Below are 19372 nucleotides of genomic sequence, written 5' to 3'. Positions count from 1 at the left end.
GTATAGAGGAAGGCAGGATGGCTCCTCCCTCATTTCAGAATACATTCCAACTCTTGAATGCCCCTAGCCTCAGTCAGCCTTTTTGGAAGCTACCTACCCTCTCTGACCAGTAGAACATGCCATCCTTATATACCCTAGGAAACCTCACCTTCCTCAGCATCTCTCCTCACATCATTCTCTGCAGATTTACTTTATTTCTGCCAATTTGGAAAGGAAACTAGAGATCATTCAAATAAAACACATTATAAATGTGGTTATTAGGCTACTGCTATTCTTTGCAAATATTCTAAGCCCAGAGCTTGGTGACTGTAATCAAGGAACAAGAAGATATCTGAGACTCCTCATGACAGGGCATCGCACCCTGTTGTACTGTTGTGAATTTCCTTGATTTTATTTATTTTGGTATTCAGTGGATTTGGTTTTGCCATGCTAGACTTAGGAGATTATGATGATCCTTGTCATTTATAAAAGAGCACTGTGCTTGGCATGACATGAAGCCGACTTAGAAAACCCAAATTTGGGGTGCCTGGGTGGCTCAGTCGTTAAGCATCTGCCTTTGGCTCAGGTCATGATCCCAGAGTCCTGGAATCGAGCCCTGCATTGGGCTCCCTGCTCCGCAGAAAGCCTGCTTCTCCCTCTCCCACTCCCTCTGCTTGTGTTCCCTCTGTCGCTATGTCTCTCTCTGTCAAAATAAATAAATAAAATGTTAAAAAAAAAAAAGAAAACCCAAATTTGTCACTTAACTAACTATGTGATCTTGGACAAGTTGGCCAGTCTCTGAAAATCTGTTTCTTCGCCTAATAAGAATAATAATACCAATAGTAGAGTGAACAGAGAAAATGTACAAAATGTGCAGGCAGTTTACATGATAACTAATAAAAACGTTTTACAAACATGAATATATGAGCAAGATGTTTAACTTCACTAAGGATAAAAATGAGATACAGTCTCAAAAAGTGGTAATACCTAGTAGTTACCTTAGCAGGTACTTGTTAGCAGTGAGTGTAGGGAAATAGACACTGTCCTATACTGATGGTAGAAATATAAATTATAACAATTTTCTTAGAAGACTATTTAAAAATATATGTAAAAAACCTTGAAGATGTGCATACCTTTGGCCTAGAAAATAATTCCACTCATTGTTTTTAGCCTAGAGAAATAATCGTAGATGCATATAAAGAATTATACACAGAGATATTCATCTCAACATTTTTTTTGAGCCGGGGGGTAAGGGCAGAGAGAGAGAATGAGAGAGAGAATCTTAAGCAGGCTCCACGTCCAGTGTGGAGCCGGATGCGGGCCTCGATCTCATGACTCTGAGATCATGACCTGAGCCAAAATCAAGAGCCAGACACTTAACCGACCGAGCCACCCAGTCTCTCTTCAACATTTTTATAAATAGTGAAAAGTTGGACAAAATCTAAATGTTTAATTGCAGCCACTAAAAATCATTTAGGATTTAGTAGGAGAATATTAAACGATGTAGAAAATATATATGACACCAAAGAGAAGAAATTATTAGTATAATTCTACTTTGTAATAAAAGAATTTATTTGTGTGGCTATACGTATGCATAAGGATATACGCTAAGATTAACAGCAATTATCTGGGGGTTCTGGATACAAGGTAATTTTAATTGTCTTCTTTGTGCTTCTCTTTTTCAAAATTTCCACAACAATCATTGTCTTTAAAGGGTAGATTAAGAATTACATATTTTACAAGAGTATGATAAGAATCTAAATTTAAATTATAATTATGTGGAAACGTCATACAAATCTACTTCATTATTGTTAGATATGAAAGAAATCGCCTATTTTGCTTTTCTCTACCACTTCCTTCTTGTTCCCCCTGCTTCCCTTTCCTCCCCCTTTCCTTCTCTCCACCAAGCCCTTTCCTTTCTCCTCCCTTTCTGTTCTCACCCTTCTCTCTCCGCTCTGCCTGAGTCCTGCTTCTGTCCCTGGGGGTATCGCTCAGCCACTAGGAGTAAGAGTCAAACAGTTTGCTGACCCTGACCCTGAAGCCCAGTTGATCCAAACTGAGCAAGAAGTGAACAAGTTTCTTGCATTTCCTTCCAGACCTCTAGTAGCCCTGACACACATCCTAGACTAATCAAGACTGTGTGAAATGTACGTCCATCGGTTCAGAGCCGAGCTCTTGTCATATAGGACTGCATTGATCAACTTCCCAAGAACTGCTGGGCATGGGAGCATGTTCTTTTCTCTACATCCCAAATGTTGGACGCCTCTGCCTTCCAGCACTACTCTAAAATAGCTTTGTCAAACAGAGCATGAACACTAGGAGTTCCCTGACATTTTCATAACTACGAGCATATGATTTGCAGTTCATATTGAATAACGATGTAAGAAATCTGCCAAGAAAGCTCCAAATACTATTTCCAGCACTGGTTCCTAACCAGTTACAGCTGCCTCACCGCAGAATGTGAGCACAATAGACTACTAGGTTCCGTGCTGCTCGCGCTTGTGGGCTTTGTATTGAGTTACTGGGAGTCACCCTAATGGGGGAAGTCACTCTCCTGGAAAGCATTTAAGATGAATAAAGCTAAGGGTTTAATGTTCTAATGAAAAAATTTGTCAATATTTAAATCAAACTTGTGAACACTAAGTGTTTTTACATATGTTTGCTGCAGAGGTTTCGAGGCGGTCTTTGGCTTTCCAGACGCGAATAAAGCAGATAGATGCACTGTTAAACTTTCGAACAATGACAAAGAAAAACATGGAGTAATTGCTTCACTCAAAGCCTGCCAGGAGATTAATTGCCTAAGAGATGTATTTTATGCAGTGTCCAAAAAATTGCAGAATCTACAGGAGTGCCTTGCTTTCACGAGGAGAAAACATATGTCACCTCTCACCAGAGATGTTTATGTCTTTTCACAAACCTGTCTTTTTTCAGCCTAAAGACATTCCAACTGGAAATGACTACAAAGCCAGGAGTTGATAGGTTAGGGGTGTTTAGTAATGCTTAAAATAATACCCTCATGGAGTCCGATACAATTCTGTACTGCGAGCCCTATGGAACAGCAACCTGGACCCCAGGACTGCAAGGCCTTTGTGGTTCTGGTTAGAGGAACTGGGGGGAAGGAGGGAGATAGGGAATGGTGAGCCTACCTCTGCCCTGCCGACTCATTTTTGGGGCTGCGGGGTTCTTGGGGAGCTAGCCAAGTGCACTAAAGAAATAGGTCCACCTTTGGGATCGTATTCAAACATGGGCTTGCCAAAGGCTGATGGTGTTGGAGTCTCTAGGAAGTCTTTATAACTATAGCTGAGAAGCATAGAGTGCAGTTTCAGAAACACTTATTGGATGCCTGCTACAAACCATGTTGAATGTCCTGGAAATGAGATCAGGGATGTGTTAAGACTACAGAGAAAAATAGGAAGGGCTGCAGTGCTTCAGGAACATTCTGCCTGGTAGAGGAACCAACATATTGACATTAATCACAGTAGAATGAAGTAGGTATAGGATGCTAGAGAAAGTATATCTGCTCAGGGACTCATCTGGGGGGTTTCTGGAAAGAACGTTAAAGATGGTAAGACTGAGCTAGAACAGTAAGCCAGGTGAACAAAGGTGAAAATGGGTTTCTTGAAAGGAAATAGCTAGGGCATGAATGTCTGTAACAGCATGGTATCGTCAGAAACTACGAGCTGTTCTTTATCACTAGGGTCTGGAGTTCCAAGAGAGGCAGTGGCAGGAGCTGAAGAGGCGGATGGGGCGAGTCATTCGGGGCCTTATGATCCCTGTTAACATGCTAGGACTGTTGCCAGTGAACTTTATGCAGCAGAGAGTCACTGCAGTTGTAAGCGAGAGATGATCTGGTCTACCTATTAGGTAGCTCATTCTGTGCAGCTTGAAAGATCCATCTTCAAGCTGAAGAACAGAGGTAGAGACACCAGTTAGGAGGAGACCACAACTGTCTTGGTGGAACACAATGAGAGCTTAAACTAGAGTGACCATAAAAGGTTAGAATTGGAAAGAACATGCCATATAGTTCGACTTCTATACTCTACAAATGGAGTGACTGAGGACCAAAGAGGCTAAGTGACCTATCCAAGGTTAGATGGAAATAAAGTTTGTTGGCAGCTAAATCAAGACCAAGGACCCTGGCCTTCTGATTTCTAGCCCAGTGAATTTTCCACTCAGCAATTCCAAGATCAGTCCCAGCATCCTGCTTGTTGGGTAATGCCCCAGAGAAACTTGAAACTTTACTTGGCCAGCATTTTTCCTGTCAGTATCTAGGAGGTGGAAACTGTCCTTGCTGGATAGAAAGGCCTTCAACCAAGCCAGACTGCCAGGGGGGGATCTTTTTTGTTCATCTTCTTTCTGTCTGGCTTTAAATCTCTCCCTTACCTTTTCCACCCTCTTCTCCTCCAGAAAGCCTTCTCCAACTACTGCTTAAGAAATTCTCTCTCTTCTGCTGACTCTAAGCAGTGTACCACACAAGTGAGCACCTTTCCTCAAGCTTGTTTTCTCAATATGTTAAGCTAACTACTATATCATTATTAAGCATTGGGACAATTTGGAGGACACGTGGTCCAATAAAATCAAGATCAACTCTTCCCATTTAAATTCCTTCCTTGACTATGTACCTATAACCATTTTATATAGCAGCATTATCTGTGCAGATACTGTTTTGTGTTGTGTCTTTTCTACTAAATATATATTCTCATATATATTTTTATTAGCTTTATAGTATTCCTCATAGTGAGAACAGCAGGAAATCTGGAGTGAGTCCTGAGGCTTTGGACAAGAAACTTAATCCCTGAACCTTAGTTTCCTCAACTAGAAAATTTTGGACAATACTACCTTGAAGCGGGTTCCTGGCACATGGTAGATGTACAGAAAACATCCATTCTCCCCTCCACCCCACCTTTTTGTTGTTGATGTTGTTTCTGTGTGGGGCAATATAGTACTTTTGCAAACATCTAGGTATGATTACAAATGAAGCCCATAGCTATAAGTCAAACGTTATTTTTAAAAATCTACCTCAAAGCTGAGAATATCATTGAGCACAGAGAAAGATCTTGATAACTTGTGAAGGTAGGTGGAAGAAATAAAGAAGAGAGGAGAAAACCCTTGTAACTTGAAAACTAGACTAAGAAGTCTGTGGCCTTCCAATCCTGTACTCATTGAAGTGACCAGTACTTATTTTGTACCTGAGGATCCCAGTCTGGTTTATGGAGAGTGTCAGCTGCATGGGTGACACAGATTTCCATTTTAAATGGCCTTTGGACAGCCTTATGGAGGGCAGGTGGGAAGAGCAGAAGACTGGGGCTGATCTCCCAGTCGGGGGACTGTTGTGGTGAATCAGCTGAGGGGTGGTGGGTACCTAAGCCAGGAGGGAGGATAGGGCTCAAATTCAAGAAGTGCTTTGGAAGCTACTTTCGTTTTCAAGTTAGAATGTTTTAGAGGGGAGGGGAGTGGGGGAATAGGTTAGCCCGGTGATGGGTATTAAGGAGGGCACGTATTGCATGGAGCACTGGGTGTTCTATGCAAACAATGAATCCTGGAACACTACATCAAAAACTAATGATGTACTGTATGGTGACTCATAGCATAATAAAATTTTAAAAAATTAATTAATTAATATTCTCCCTAAAAAAAAAAAATGTTGCTACTTGTAAAGGTTGCCCCCTTTTGTCTTCTCTTCTTTGTTCCTTCCATTCAGCAGAATTCACGGGGAGGCTGAGTGGCCGGGCTGGGGAAGTGGAAAATCTGACTATAAATTTCAGGTTGCTGGATGAACTCAGGCTCTCCCTCTTTGCTGCCACCACCGAGAAGTTAAAATTAAAAGTGAGGGAGATTTAATTCACTCATTAAACATTTTTTTAATTTTGTCAACATCTTGACACTTTCTAGGAACAATGGAGACATAGCAGTGACCAACCAAAGTTCCTGTCCCCATGAAGATTGTATATAAATAATAAACAATGGTATCAATCGATACAGATACAGATAGAGAGTATATCTGATGACACTAAGTGCAATGGGTAATAACCAGGCAGATAAGGGCAAGGGGAAAGCAATAAGCCTGAGGTCAGAGAAGTGGTGGGGGTGGCAGGAGACTATGCAAGGATGTTGTAATGACTCCAGTTTTCACTTAGTGTGAGAAGGGAAGCCATTGGATGGGCTTGAGCAGAGGAAGGACATGAACTGGCTTATGTCCTCAAAGGATTCCCTCCACCCACCATGTTGAGAATAGACTGCGGCATGTGGCCAAGAATGTGAGTAGAAAGACTAGTTGTGAGGCTGTTGGGAAGGATCATGCAGAGGTAATTGTGGCCTGAACCAGAGGATAGCAGTAAAGGTGGGTTTGGGATAAATTTTGAAGAAGGTGAAAACATGGGCTGATGGTCTGGATAAGGTTATGAGAGAAAGTGTAGAGTCAAGGAGAATCCAGAAGTTTTGGCTGTGAGCAGTTGGAAGGAAGGAATTATTATTTACTGGGATGGTGGAAGAACTCGAGAATGATCTTTGTAGAAAATAAAGAGTTCAATTTTATACACATGGAGTTTGAATTCCTTTTAGATACCCAAGTGGGTATGAAGGCTGAAGTTCAGAGATTATTCTCATCTGGAGATATTTGGGAGTCCTCAACACAGAAATGGTCATTTAGAGAGGGTGCCTAGGTGGCTCAGTCAGTTAAGCATCCAACTCTTGATTTTGGCTCAGTCTTGATATCAAGGTCATGAGATCAAGCCCTGCGTGGGGCTCCATGCCGGGTGTGGAGCCTGCTTAAGATTCTCTCTCTCCTTCTCCCTCTGCCCCTCCCCTGTGCTCTCTCACTCTCTATCTAAAAAATAAATAAATAAAAATAAAGCTAGGAGATGGGAAGATCAGGTAGGAAGTGAGAGTAGAAGAAAGAGGTCTGAGGAGTGAGCATAGGGCTCTCAATGACTGAAATCTTAAACTAGCAAAGAAGACCAAGAAAGCACAGCCAGAGAAGTAAGAGGAAAACCAGAAAAGAACAGTATCCTGGAAGCCAAGTGAAGGAAAGGGTTTCAAGGAGTGATGAGCTGTGTCAAATGCTGCTGCTAAGTCATTAAAGATAAAGACTTGAAATTTACTATTGGATTTGGTATCATGGAGATCGTTGACCTTGACAAGAGCTTTTTCAGTGGATGGAAAGGCAAAGGCCTGATCGGGGTGGGTCCAAGAGCAAGTGGAAGAACTGGGGAAAACAGGTGTAGGTAACTCCTTTGAGAGAAATATTGCTATAAATGGGAGCAGAAAAATGTGGAGATAGCTGAACAGGGACACAATCTAAAAAGAATTTGTTTTAAAATGGGCGATAGGGGGGCACCTGGGTGGCTCAGTTGGTTAAGCAGCTGTCTTCAGCTCAGGTCATGATCCCAGGGTCCTGGGATCGAGCCCCGCATCGGGCTCCCTGTTCAGTGGGGAGTCTGCTGCTTCCCCTGCTTGTGCGCTCTCTCTCTCACTCTCTTTCTCTCTGTCAAATAAATAAATAAAATCTTTAAAAATAAAATCGGAGATAGGGACACCTGGGTCGTTCAGTCAGTTGAGTGTGCAACTCTTGATTTTGGCTCGGGTGTTCTCAGGGATCATCCGAGCCCCACATGGGGCTCTGCACTCAGCGGGGACTCTGCTTCTCTCTCTCTCTCTCTCTCTCCCTCCCTCCCTCTGCCCCTTCCCCTGGTTGTGCGCTCTCTCTCTCAAATAAAGTAATAAATCTTTAAAAGGAAAAAATAAGGGACACCTGGTTGGTGCCGTCGATTAAGCAGCTGACTCTTAGCTTTGGCTGGGGTCATGGTCTCAGGGTTGTGGGATCGATCTCCCACCCCCTCTTCCGGCTCCATGCTGAGTGCGGTGTCTGCTTGGGATTCTCTCTGTCCCTCCCACTCATGCTCTCTAAATAAATAAGTAAATAAATCTTTTTAAATTTTTAAATAAAAGGAAAAATTAAATGGGAGATATTAGAGCACATTGATGTATTGCTGGGAATGACCCAATAGAGACGGGGGAAATGGTGATAAACAGAGAAAAGGAACAGTTGCCAGAGCAATGCCCATGAGTAGGTGAGGAGGGTGAGATCCGCCTGTGCAAGGCGATGGTTGGGCCCATCCACTGTCACGGGATGGGAGGCAGTTTAGGGAGCAGAGCAAGTAGGGGTAGAGGTGGCAGTTTAATCCCAATTCTCTTCCCTAATTCTAGGCCTCTCTGATTTCATCAGGCATACTCACTTCTGTTCCCAGTGTGTCCACAGAATTCAGACACATGCATAATTCTACGCATGACTCATCTTTGGTACAATGAGAAGGAACTGCGAGATACGAATTATTAAAAAGGAGTGGGACAAGAGCTTCCAGCTAAAACTCTAAGTCAGTGTAAGCGGGGATTACACTGAGTGGGGATTTTTGTCTGCTTTCTTCTCTCCATGCCTAGAATAGTGCCTGGTATATAGTAAGCAAATCAGTACATATTTCTAGAATAAGTAAAGCAGAAAGGGACCTTATACTTCACAAGCAACTATCATGAGCAAATACTTGGTATAGGTTATCTTATTTAATATGCCAGCTTAACAGATATGGAGACAGAGGCTCCGAGAGACTCCATACCTAGCCCAAGGCCATGTGCAACTAGAAAGCAGCTGTTAAGATTGAACCCGGTATTTTTGTGGGTCTCCAAAGGCCCGCTCTTTCCACTGCACTGCACTCTGTCCATCTAACTACTTGGTGAACTCGGTCAAATCACACAGCCACTCACTCTTGGTTCTTTCATCTTTAGAAAGGGTTGGACCAGAGGCTTGCAAAGTCCCCTTGCAACTGAATGACTCCGTGAGATGGTAGGCCTGGCGGACAGCTACAGGCATGGCGCCTGCCCTGAGTTCACGTCCCCTTTCCCACCAGCTCTGCCAGCAGTCTCGTACCATTTCCTACCACCTCTGACACAGGCTCAGCCATTTCCATTGTAACAGCTGGATGTTCTGTGCTCTGTGCCTTGGGTCTATTGCCAGTCCTTGTGGGAGGTTATGGCTCCTGCCCTTTCAAGCTGAACCTACCATCTTGGACCCCAATCTGCAGTCTTAGATCTCCAGTCCCACCATTTGCCACACTGCCCCTAACCACATCACTTTCTGGTGTCCCTTTGTTTTCAAGATAAAATCCAAGATTTGAGTGCACAGAGAAGGTAATGGAATGTGGCCCGGACTCTGCAGGTTAAGACCCAGCCCTTGGATTTATCCTGCCCCCCTCCTCCCATTGCTCCCATTTAGCCTTACTCTGCTTTTGACTCCACTTACCTTGGCTAGCATACCACAGTCAACCCTTGAACAACAGAGGGTTGAACCATGGGCCCACTTCGAGGCAGGTTATTTTCAATAAATACAGTATAGCACTCACTATAAATGTATTTTCTCTTCCTTATGATTTTCTTAATGTTTTCTCTAGCTTACTTTATTATAAGAATACAGTATATAACACCTGTAACATATAAAATATGTTAATTAACTCTTCATGTTATCAGTAAGACTTCTGGTCAGCAGTAGGCTAATAGTAGTTAAGTTTTCAGGAATCAAAAGTTATACACAGGTTTTCAACTGTACAGGGTTCAGCTCCCCAGCGCCTGTGTTGTTCAAGGGCCAACTGTATTGAATCCATGATTTGTTGAATTATTTCTCTTTTAAGCTGTCGCCTCCTCCAGAAGCCTTCCGAGCCTTAACTGGATGCCCCTTCTTTTATTCTCAGCCCACGGCTTCAACAAACTTGTTGGTTGAAGAGGAAGAGGAAGGGAAAGAGAGAGGGAGGGAGGAAGGGGAGGGGAACCGAGACTGTATTTATCACACTTATATTTCTCTTCTCCTAGACTGTAGAGTCCTGGTGAACAGGGATTATATTGTTGGTATCTGAATACCAAAAATATGAGCCCCCTACCCCCCACCAACCCACCCCTATTCCACATTTCTCCTTGAAGAACCCATTGGATTTCATAATCCTTTTCCAGAGACCTCTTGTCTAACAGATATCGCTGGTCTAATTACTATATTCCCATTCGGTGCATCACAAATCAATCCTTATTTTAACATGAATTTCTGCCACTACTGCAATTTTTTAGACGTGTAAGATTCTAGACTTGACGTGGGCACCTCTGGGTTGCCCTATTTTGGATCGGGGGTTGGGAACAGCATTGAATCCACCATTGCTTTTTATGGAGGCTGGTAGTCTTTCATAACTGCCATCCGTAGAAGGGATGGGAAACAAAGCTGAGCGGGAACAGAAAAGCAAGACTTAGGGATTGGGTTTAACCCACTTCTGAGTGGCAGTATGAAATTAAACCCTCCTAAGAAGTCCCTAAATTCCCTTTACCACTCTTTCCACAGAACTCCTCTTTTTTCAATCCATGGCCAAAGTCATAAAAGGAAAGTGAAAAACAAATCAAAGCAATCCTAGTAATATTTGTGGTAGAAAATCTGACCAGATTGTTATGTGTGAATTTCATATTCATCTAAACCCCTTTTAGTCTCAATGGGCAAATTTAGGAGTCCTTTGAATACCTGATATTTGGAGAACTGCCAAAAAACATCCAAAGAGCTTCTAATGAGACCTCGGGGGTGTGGGGACGAGGGCTGAACATGGGGGCTCCAAGTCCCACCTATGCATTCCCAGCTCCAGCCTAAGGTTAGGGGCAGAGTAGGCCCTTCAAAGGGGGAAAAGTGAAAACACCCCAGGGCTTCTTAGAAGGTACAAAGCTAACCTACCACAAAAACCTCAGTAAATAGGAGAGGGCAAAAAAATCACTCATTCTTTTATTAGTGATCTTCATATTCTTACAAATAGGTACTAAATACACATCATTTCAGATGTGTATTTAAATAGGAATCAAATACATTACATGCATAATTTTCCCTCAAATCATATTTGTGAGATACAAGCCTGGGTAATTCTGCTCCTTTTCCAAAGTGAAACGCAACCCTTGTGTTTCCAAACATCATTATGAAGCAAAGCCAATACCTTCCCATTTCTAAGTTGGACACAAGTAACTATTACGTGCTGCTCTGGAAACTATGACAGAACATTATTCATCTGTTTGTTTTAATGGTTCATGGCCAAGAAAAAAAACTTTTAAAATTTAATTTTTTTTTAAAGATTTTATTTACTTATTCTAGAGTAAGAGAGAGAAAGAGAGAGAGAGAGAGGGAGAGAGAGAGCGGGGGGAGGAGCCCAGGGAGAGGGACAAGCAGACTCCACACTGAGTGTGGAGCCCAACACGGGGCTCGATCCCACGACCCTGAGACCACAACCTGAGCCAAAACCAAGAGTCAGACACTCAAACAACTGAGCCACCCAGGTGCCCCTTAAAATTTAATTTTTTAAAGCAAAAAGGTGGTGTGAGAAAGAGCAAGGGACACTTTTGCTAAGGAAATAAATGTTAACAATTGTCAGTGTCCAGGTGTGGGAAACAGCCCGTGATACTTGACACCTCAGAATTTCTTGTGCTCCCAGAAGTGTTCTAGTGAGAGAAGAGATGGTAAGAGTTAGGTGAGTGCTCAGTCTGATAGATTGAGGTCTTCCCTGGGAGTCATTGCCCCTCTGGGTTGATGGGCCTGGATTAGCTTACTTTGAAAGCTGACCTTAAAGGTCAACTATGTTAACACATTACCCTTTTTGATGCCCACTTACAGATTGGTCTTTAGAGAACACAGTTTGTGAGATAAGTTTGGGATCACATATTTAACCCATAATCTCTTGGCCATAGCCAGCCTGAGGCAAAGTCTACTCTTGGCGCACCAGACACCTCCCCTTCCAGGACCCTCACCGTCTCTCCTTCATTCTGACCAGCTCTTTCCATGTCTCCACCTGTATTTGTCCTAATGTCCCTTCTCCGAGGGTGTGTAGTTATAGCTGATGATAATTAAATTATCTTCCCTCCTCCTTGTTTGCAGTTAACCAAGGGTGCTTCATGGTCCAAAGTCTTCTCGGGAAAAAGAAAGAGGTATAGGTGGTAACTTTTTTTTTTTTTTTTTAATATTTTATTTATTTATTTGACAGCGAAAGAGACAGTGAGAGAGGGGACACAAGCAGGGGGAGTGGGAGAGGGAGAAGCAGGCTTCCCGCTGAACAGGGAGCCCGATGCGGGGCTCGATCCCAGGACCCTGGGATCATGACCTGAGCTGAAGGCAGACGCTTAACCGACTGAGCCACCCAGGCGCCCCTAGGTGGTAACTTTTTAGACCACATCAGATTCTAATCTGTTCTTAAAGATTCCATGTCTCTGATCATTTATCCATATTGGAATAATTTTGCATTCTTTACTTAGATTCTTAGTTTTATCATGTGTCCCCCCTTTTAAATAAAAAATAGCAGATTTTTACCTTTAAGAAATGTGACTGGGGCACCTGGGTGGCTCAGTTGGTTGGGTGGCCTACGCTTGGTTTCGGCTCAGGTCGTGATCTCGGGGTCCTGACTCAGCATGGAGTCTGCTTGTCCCTCTCCCTCTGATCCTTCCCCCACTCACTGTCCCTCTCTCTCTTTCTCAAATAAATAAACGAATATAATCTTTAAAGAGAGAGAGAGATGTGACTGTACTTCCCAAGGAGAACCCTGTTTCTGAGGTGGGTAGCTTTGCACCCAGACCCAAAGTTACTAGAGCTGGCCCTGGAGAGCATGATGTGTGTGGATCTGCCATGGCTATGTTTTAACTGAGCAGCTAATATGTGGCCTGGTTTAAAAATTTTATAAGGGATACTTCCCATCCACCTATGGCCATGATGGTCTTTGGGCAGGCACTGGTAAATTATTATTGCGTCTCCAGAAGAGATCATTTCATAGAGACCGAAAGCAGATTGGTGGTTACCAGGAACTGGGGAGAGGGAGAAATAGGGAGTAACTACTAAATGAGTATGGAGTTTTATTTTGCTGTGATGAAGAGGTTTTGATACTAGATAGAGAAAAGAAGAAAGAAATTACTTCCTAAATTGCTCACTGGAGCACAACTAGGGGTACCCTATCACACCTAGAGATACTTTGAGCTGTGTGATAGCTTTCCCTCAAACCAAAATTCAGAGCTTTGAGGACAGGCAGTTTGATGTGATTTCATCTTCATGGCTCAAAATGGAGCTCTTAAGAGGGAGTGAGTGCAGTAAATTCACAAGTGGTGGATTCTTTCCTTGACTGCCCTCTGTATCCATGAGGCCGCTGTGCTGTGGGCTTGCAGGCCACTCTCCCTGGCATTCTCGTGAGGAGCCACAAGAAGCAGAACAAAGAAACCTGCTGCGGCTGTGTGAAGTGCCCGTGCTTACAGCAGATCAGTCTGCTTGCAAGCAACCCACAAAGCCACCCCCAAAACTTCTCCCCAGATCTGAAGCTGGAAATCCCAACTATTGACCTTCTCACCAGGTCCGTCAACCTTGTCCCTTGGGTATATAAAATTAATTTTTTTTAATTGAGGTGAAATTCACATAGCATGAAAACTAACCATTTTAAGGTGAGCCAATGGGTAGCAGTTAACATATCCACAATGTTGTGTTAACTACAACCTCTTATCTAGTATCAAAATATCTTCATCATAGCAAAATAAAACTCCATACCCACTGAGTAGTTACTCCCTATTTCTCCCCCCTCCCCCACCCCTGGTAACCACCAATCTGCTTTCTGTCTCTATGAATTTATCTATTCTGGATATATTATATAAAGGGGATCATTAAAATATGTGGTCTTTCGTGTCTGGCTGATCTCCCTTAGCATAACGTTTTCAAGATTCTTCCATGTTGTAGCATGTTTCAGTACTTCATTCCTCCTTTTATAGCTGAATAATATTCTGTTGTGTGTACCTACCACATGTTGTCTATCCCTTCACCTGTTGATGAGCATTTGGAGGTTGTTTCCACTTTTTGGCTATTATGTATAGCGCTGCCATGAACAATTGTCTTCCAGTTTTTGAGTACCTGTTTACTGTTTTTTTGTTTGAGTAAGATTTTATAGTTAGCAAATTAACTTTATATCCATTCTCTTCCCACTAAGGAGAGGCGTGCATTTTAACTGGTCTTATTACCCCAAAGGGGAAGTTTTTAGGGCCTAACTCATCCATAAGTCTATTAGGCCTGCCCATGCTCCTGTGTAAAATGTGATGAGGAAGAAAGTGGTTTCCGGCATGGAGGATGCTTCTGGCATGTCAGTGGGCTAGCCTGGTACAGCCCCACATCTATCACATCTGTTTCAGGTGTTGGTCCGTCAGGCAGCAGGCCTTCTTTTCTACTTCTGAAGATCTGGAGGGGGACGGTTCTTGGCAGCCCCCTTTCCTTCATTCAACAGGGTTCCTGAGTTGTGTGCTATGCCGGGGGCCTTGAGGAGGGAAGCTGAATGAGACATGGTCCTTGCCTTAAGTGGTGGCGAGACGGACACTAAACAGACAAACAGAACATGGAATCAGAGGTGTGTGGGACAGCTGTGATGTGTGATAAAGACGCTGGCTTTGGGGGAGGTCAGTGACGAACTTCCGTGGGGGACTTAGCATCTGGATCTTGAAGACAAGAAGGCACTCACAAGGTGAAAAAGAGAGTGGAAGGCATTCTAGGCCTCAGGAAGAGAGTAAGCCAAGCCAGAGGAACAGCAAATTGCCTCCCCTGTTTTGAGACTAGCAAGGTCATTCGTGTCACTAGTATGATCAGGTTCATAGGTGTGACTGGCAGGAGGAGGGCTGGAAAAATGGGCAGGGACTAGATGATGAAGGGCCTTGGAGGCTGCCGTCAGGAAACTGAAGTGAGTGGGAAACATAATTTTAAGCAGGAAATGACCTGATTGTGTTCTGTGTTTGAAAAGATCACTTGTGACAAAGTGAATGATGACCCAGATGACAGAGATGCCCTGTATTGGTGAGTCCCACACGCTCCATCCCCAGCCCACCTGCTCTGTCATCCTGGCATGAAGCTGGGCCCAGAGCTAACTGTCAAGTCAGGGAAGATTGCCTTCTTCCAGCACAGACCTCTCATCCGTTGCCCCAGCCTATACAGCTACCAATAAAGATGAAAGTGCCTGCGGCAGCTAGCAGAAGTCCATCTACACTAAGGGCTTCCTGACCAAATAGGTCATCACTCCTGGAAGTGTTTGAATTTAGAAGTAGGCCAAGCCTCAAACAAGTAAGTGAATTGTTAGAGAAGGGAATTCCACCACCCAGGGATAGGCCCAGAGGGAGTGTTATAAGGTTTGTTATAAAGATTAAATGAGGTCATCTGACGGCCTTCCTGACCACCTCACCCCATAGCATCTCCAGTTACGTCTACACACAATAAGGTTCCCACCCTCCCCCATCCTATAAGATTTTTTTTTTACTTTTTATTTTGAAATATTTTTATAGTTAAGAAAAGTTGCAAAAATAGTACAGAGAGTTTCCATATGTCCTTCATCCCATTCGTCCTAATGTTCATGTCTTGCATAAACATAGTGGGATGATCAAAAGTAAGAAATTATTGGGGCGCCTGGATGTCTCAGTAGGTTAAGCAGCTGACTCTTGATCTCGGCTCAGGTCTCCATCTCAGGGTCGTGAGTTCAAGCCCCGCATTAGACTCCACACTGGACGTGGAGCCTACATTAAAAAAAAGGTAATAAATTATCGTTGGTATGATACAAACTAATTTACAGACTTTATTTGAATCGTGCCAGTTTTTCCAGTCATATTTAGGATTTCTTTTTAAATCACATGAGTAAGACAACCATTGAGTTCGTTCTCTTGTGTCCTTAAATTAAGGCAGCCTTCAGAAAGCCTGCCCTCCCTGGAATCTCTAAGGAGAGCAGTTGTGGGCCTCTCATGGTCCAAAATCGGCACAACCCCATTTGGGCATCGGTGAGCAGTATTCTCCATCTTTTCACTTTCCCTACCCCACCCACCCACCCACCCTTTCTCCTCCTTTCCTTCTCCCTGCTTGCAAAACTACAGATAGTCTCCACATGCCCCGTACCATGCAGTGTGCTTTTTCCATCATCAGAGTTCTCTGCTTTAGTCAACTGACCTGAGAAGTTGGCCCGGGAATTTGTAGCTATTGATTTTCACTGTCGCTGTAAAACCCCCTTGGGTTGTGACTTGCAATGGCAGCATTTCCTTTTCATTGGTCTCCAGTGGGTCCTGGGTAGATACCCCTATGGCTGCCATATTGGTCGTGGTCACTCTTAGTGACCATCCCTCATAAGCTCCTTGGGGAGACCCCTGAGGTGGAAGGATATCGGGGTTGGCAACATGGTAACTAAATTACTTTATGAGTTAGACAACATGAGTCCCCATCACAAAGCATCCCTGCTTCTTGACACCACGGTGAGGTCGCTGGCACATGTCAATGCAAAATTCCATTCCCTTTCACAATGCACCCTCTTCTCCGTAGAAAGAACGCAGCCTTGGGCCATGCTCACTGTAAGTGCCCTTGCACTTTTGCCTCTGTGTGCTCCATGTTTTTGAGTTTGCTCAGCAAAATTAATGATGAAAGAAGTGTGAGCTGGAGAAAAAAGCATAGAGCTGATGAATGTTGGAGGAGCATTGGTTCCCCTCCAGCCAAAAGCCAGCAGGAAAAATGGAAAGCGTGAAAGGTGATTGTGACTCTATGTTCTAAAGAAAACCTTTTTTGCCACCCGGCACACACCAAGGCATCTTCACAGCAGAAAGCCCCTGTGAGCAGTGCAAAAACCTTCATAAACCATTTGGAGGGAAGCTGTATACCACGGTGTACAAGTGCTAGTTTGGGGCAAATCTAGCTCTTCTACTTGCTGTGTAAATTTAGACAAGTTCTCCTCTCTTTCTGACCCTCAGTTTTCTCATCTGTAAAATGAGGATGATTACACCTTCCCCTTTTTTAGCAGGATTAAATGATTTAATATCAATTGTATGTGTAAGTGAAACTTAACAGTTCCTGGTCCAGAATAAAGGCTCATTTTAAAGTCTCCTATTTATCATTGGGCTGATCTGATTAAAAGTAATACTGAAAACAGGACCATCATTATAGATCTGACAACATGGTGTAATGGCTTAAGCTTGTACTTTAAGTTTAAATCCTAGCTCCACCAAGAACTGGCTTTGTGAATTTGGGCCAGTTATTTCTCTGAACCTGAGTCTCTCCCTCTGTAAAAGAAGGGTAATAATGCCACATAAGGGACTACTTGGAAGAAAGCACTTAGCATGGTACCCAGCACAGAGAGTGGCAGACACTTAATAGAGGTTTGTTTTTCTAGTGCTGTGGTTCTCAACCACATTCAAATCACCTGAGAGCTTTTTAAAAAGCATGCATGCCTCTACCACATCCCCAGAGAGTATGATTTAGTAAGTCTGAGGTGAGGCTTAGGCATTGGGGTTTTCAAAAGCTTTCTGGGGAGATTCTTCAGAGCAGCTGGGGCTGAGAACTACTCCCTCAAAGATGACATTACACACCGTTTTTTTGTTTTGTTTTGTTTTGTTTTGCTTTGCTTTTTATATCTGTCCCCAAGAGACTGGTCAGAATATCAGGAATTCTGGGCACAGTCAAAAATTCAATACACCTGCAGCTCTAAGCCCTTGATAAGAAATATGCAGCCAAGGAACTGCATTCCTTTTTATTATGAAAAAAAAAAAGTATTCAAAGAGTCTTTTTAGAGTCTTGAACTGGAAAGGTGGTAAGAAGTTTAGCCTAAGCCTCACACATAAAATATGGGGACTCCCAGTAGGTTGGGGATTTACATCTGGGGTTAATTCCAGGGTTTTCTCCTCCCAAGAGATATAAATTGAGGCCTTGAGAGTTTAATGTGGGGGAGGAAGAAGTGTTCTCATAACGACACCTTAAAAGTCCAGGACCCTGCTAATGCCTAGGGATAGAAAAGCATCATCTGTAATAGCAGGGGGTGGTGTGGCTGTGCATTCTGGTCTCAGTACTTTGATTTCCAAGATCCAAGGCTAGGTCATCGAGAAACTTCTTTCTCCCCATAGGTTTACAGTATTAGTTACCCAATAAAAGTGGGGTTAATTTTACAACCCAGGTAAAATTTAAGCCAAAAAGGCTTCAACATTACTCTAGGATTTATGAAAGTAAACATGCAGGATTTTACAACATTAAAATTTCAATGTCTTCATGTCAGGTATGTGATATATTCATTTGTATGTGTACTTACAGGTTAAGTTTTTAAGAGCTTTGCAATGCAAACTGTTTTGGGAACTAAAGCGAAGATACTTCCCCCCCCCCGCTCCCACCCCATCTCTACCTCCAAAAAGACTGTTAGAGTGAATAGGAAGTAGAGAGCTGCTGGAAACTGGTCTTTTAATGATCAGCTTTATCAGATTTTTTTCACCTGGTTTCCTGTTAGAGCGGGCTTTCTAGACTCCCACACTGAACCCCCAAGGGGGGATGTCTAGGGCCATCAGACTGACTAGAGTCGATTTTACAAAATAGCTTAGTAAATAATTGTCCTTTAAATAAATGTCTTCTTTGGTAATCATAAATACTTAAATAATAAGCATGTGTTACCTCTGAGTAGCACTTTACGTTGTTTGATAGGGTCCTCATGACTTTCACTTATAGGGTAGAGAGGTCAATGATTATCTTCATCTTATAGATAAGAAAACCATAGCTCAGAGGACTCAGATTGGCTAAGGACAGGCAAATGTTAAGCCCAGGAAGACAATTTCCTTCTCCTGACTTTGGCTCTAAAGTACTTTAACTTAGAAGAAACTGAAGAGGAAAACTGATCTTTTTATTTAGACAATGTACTGATTCCAGCCATGTTAAGACAGAGGGGGAGCCTCCAGGGTGAGGTCAGCCCAGAAGCGTGGCAAGTGGCCTTTTGTTTGGCTGTGGTCTGCTTTTGAGAACCAGCTGGATATTCTGTACTCTGGTGTCTTGTGCTTATGGTAGGCCCTTGTGGGATGTTATAGCCTCTAGCCTTTCAAGCTGAAGCTGCCATCTTGGGTCCGACCCTCCAGCCTTCGATCTCCCGCCATTTGCCACACTGACGCTAACCACACCATCTGGCATCCCCTCGTCTTCAGAATAAAATCTACTCCCCCTACTTTTTTTATTATTATCATTTTGAGGCAACAAAATTTTTTAAGATTATTTTTAAAGTTGTCGGGGATCACGAAAGCACGATTTTCATTGACACGTACTCTAGATTTCCTGGAATTTAGTGACTCATTTGAAGTTGTGCAGTCCCCGGGTTGCCTGGAGTCTCTCTGTTGGGTAGAGATAATGGGTCTTAAGCAGCGAAGAGCCACGTAACTGCGCTGCCCTCTGGTTTCTTTCCAGCTGCACCCAGCTTCTCACCCCATGGAGCCTCCTAATTGACACATCAGTTGGAGTGGATCTTGTGGATAATGCGCCCACGGCTTTGTAGCAAATGAAGCAGAAATAATCTGTGCTTAAAAAACAAAAAACTGTAGAACATGTGCCCAGATTCCC

The 19372-nt window shown here is 43.2% G+C and overlaps 1 protein-coding gene across 2 annotated transcripts in view; it reads left to right on the top strand.

The window, feature by feature from the left end:
- ROR1 (receptor tyrosine kinase like orphan receptor 1) overlaps positions 1-19372 on the top strand; it is a 387985-nt gene that overhangs the window by 330384 nt on the left and 38229 nt on the right. The gene's annotated exons all lie outside the window — the stretch shown is intronic.

Source organism: Halichoerus grypus, chromosome 5 (assembly GCF_964656455.1).
Source record: "Halichoerus grypus chromosome 5, mHalGry1.hap1.1, whole genome shotgun sequence".
In the NCBI taxonomy this organism is placed as follows: domain Eukaryota; kingdom Metazoa; phylum Chordata; class Mammalia; order Carnivora; family Phocidae; genus Halichoerus; species Halichoerus grypus.
Note: the sequence above shows the minus strand (reverse complement) of the source record. Positions and strands in the feature narration are given on the sequence as shown.